Source organism: Oratosquilla oratoria, chromosome 7 (genome assembly GCF_046742065.1).
Source record: "Oratosquilla oratoria isolate Oo_2021 chromosome 7, ASM4674206v1, whole genome shotgun sequence".
Classification (NCBI taxonomy): Eukaryota; Metazoa; Arthropoda; class Malacostraca; order Stomatopoda; family Squillidae; genus Oratosquilla; species Oratosquilla oratoria.
Window position 1 is genome coordinate 80832283 of NC_134783.1, and position 2857 is coordinate 80835139.

The following is a 2857-nucleotide window of genomic DNA, read 5'->3' on the forward strand; positions in this document are numbered from 1 at the left end:
CAACAGGGGCAGAGCGCTGAGAAATTGGGACAGGCACATGTGCGGACTGATCAAGCACAGAAGAATCACAAACAGAAACTGGCCTATCCGAAGCAGAGATATCAAAATTGCAGAAAGTCACTACACGGCGACTAGGAGAAATATCTATGCTATGAGCCGTAAGAGCATCAATACCCAGGAGGCAATCACACTTAAGGGCAATGCCAGAGACAACAGCAAAAGTGACATTGAATACTGTAGCATGCGAGGAAAAATGTAAAGGAAGACAAACTGATCCAAGAACAAGCAAGGGAGAACCTTGCACAGAATGCAAATTATTACAAAAGGGAGATAAAGGGAGATTATACAATTCTCGCAAAGCAAAGTAAGCCTTTCTACTTAACAGACTACATTCTGCACCAGTATCTACAGTGACTGAAAGAGGCGTATCCCTAGTAAAAAATTGAAAGGTAAGTAATTGAGAAGATTCAACAGCCACAAAAGGAATTATTTGAGACCGAACATTGCTGGTCAACTCTTGGGGTTGGGAAACATGCGCTGGGGAAAATGGGATTGACGAGGCTGGTGAGAAGTCTCATCCCTAAGTTTCAAAACCTTGAAACATTGATCAGTCGAATGTTTACACTGACCATGGATATGGCAATAACTGAGTCTACCTGGAGGTTCTACTCTGGAAAGGTCATGCGATTGATTAGAAGAAACAGTAGGTACACTCCTACCAACAGGGGACAGTTTTGACTTGTGTACCTGGCGCCTACGGTGGTAACAAAAATCGCTCGAATGACCAGACCTGTTACAAAAAGTACACAACAGGGGAGGGGGTGTAACTGTAGATTGAGGGGAACTAGGAGTAGAAACTGTAGACTGAGAGAGCTGAGGAGAATAAGGGACATGACCCTGTTGATGAGCATTGCTAATACACAAAGAACTAGACGGGACTTCTCCCAGTTTACGAGAAAGTTGTGATGCAAAAGACAATAGAGTTTCATCAGGCTTATACTTGAGAGAAGATGCTGCTCGTCTCTCAGAAGGCACCAAAAAAAGGATATATAAAAGAAACTCTACGATAAGACGAAATCTATCTAAAGAAATATTACCATTCTCTACCCAGTCCGACTGGGACAATGACTCGAAAGCTTCAACAGCAAGGATACTGGCCTGAGCTTGCGCACGGCGATAATCGAGAGTACCCAGTCGGGATACGAGAGTATCAGCTAGTTTGAAGCACCAATGGAACGCACCACCACCAAGAGTATCTGCGAAAAGTTTAAGGAAGTTAGACCTAAAGGTGTCATAATCATAGTTCAGAAGTTTAGGGTCTAAACACGAAGCCGAGAGGAGTTCGGCAGCAAACGAATGTGGCACAATCTGGGACCTCACAAAGGATATCTTCTCAGGCCCCGTCGAAACGTTTGACTGTACAATAGCATCTTCACATTGACGTATGAACTCAGCCGCCCTATAATGAGGGTCTATCCCAGAAAAAGGCGCCACAGTTGGATTTTGATGCAATAATGTTACCCTATTACCCATTGGCTCAGATGAGCTTGGCGGACAGAGAAACGAAGGCCTCGATTTAGACATGGTGGGAGATGATAACCTTTTCCCACTTCTTAAAATCATATGAAAACACTAACACCAAATGAATACAACACTCTAACGTAAGCATGAAATAATGTAAAAAAATATATATATATAGTGAATGACACGGACATATAAGAAAAATATACTTTACAGAAACACAAGCATTGACACAAACAATGCAACACATAGAAAATCACATGGACATATAAGAAAAATATACCTTACAGAAACACAAGCATTGGCACAAACAATGCAACACATAGAAAATCACATGGACATATAAGAAAATATACTTTACAGAAATACAAGCATTGACACAAACAATGCAACACATAGAAAAGCACATGCGTCTCAAGGTGATTCAAGCGACGCGGATGACGTCACCAACCCTGGCCGTCGCGCGCTTTCGAAGCCGGGAGACGCCAACGACCGTTCTTCACAGATTTGTTTTTTTATTTTTGCTTCCCACGGAACAAATAAGACTGTCCAATTCACCATCCAGGCACAATTTCCGCTGAGGGAACCCACAGGAACACAAGGAGTAATAATCAGGACAGGCGACGATGATGTCCAAGTATAGCAGGGAAAAAATCACTTGCCGGCAAACGTCCTGCGCCGAAATGCAACTGAAGACACAGTGTCCAGAGCACTATAATGTATATTAATTGATAAAGTCACTGAAAATACCTGGACTGTAACGAAAAAATGGGGAGAAAACACAACACGAGACACAAAACCGGTAACGTGCACTAACCGGCAAATCAAAGTCACTAATTGTACGTCTTTGCTATGAAAATGAGTCACTAAACGTTTATATCGCTGCCACCAAATGTTCTGGGCGGCTAAAGAAACTTAGGAGGCACAGTTCAAATTTATAGATTTAGAAAAATATAATATATGGCACGACACGTGTAGCAGACTTGAGCGCCACTAGGATACTGACGCTACTTTTCCCGCCAAGACACTCTACCCAAGCCTTGCGGACATTTGCTAAAAATAATAAATACTACTGACATAATACCTACAATACTAATATAAATAAAATGTACATATTACCATATAATTATATGCACAACGTGCCAACACATAAGTACCTTCCTACCTTCTGCTCTTTTTCGCTTTCTCCTATTCTCCACTCTCAAATTACACTCCACCAGAAAATGATCTGATGTTCCCCCACTCTCTCCCCTTAGAACATGTACATCCTTAACTCTTCCTACCATACTCCTGGTCACCACTACATAGTCCATTAATGCTCTATCTGCCACCCTTC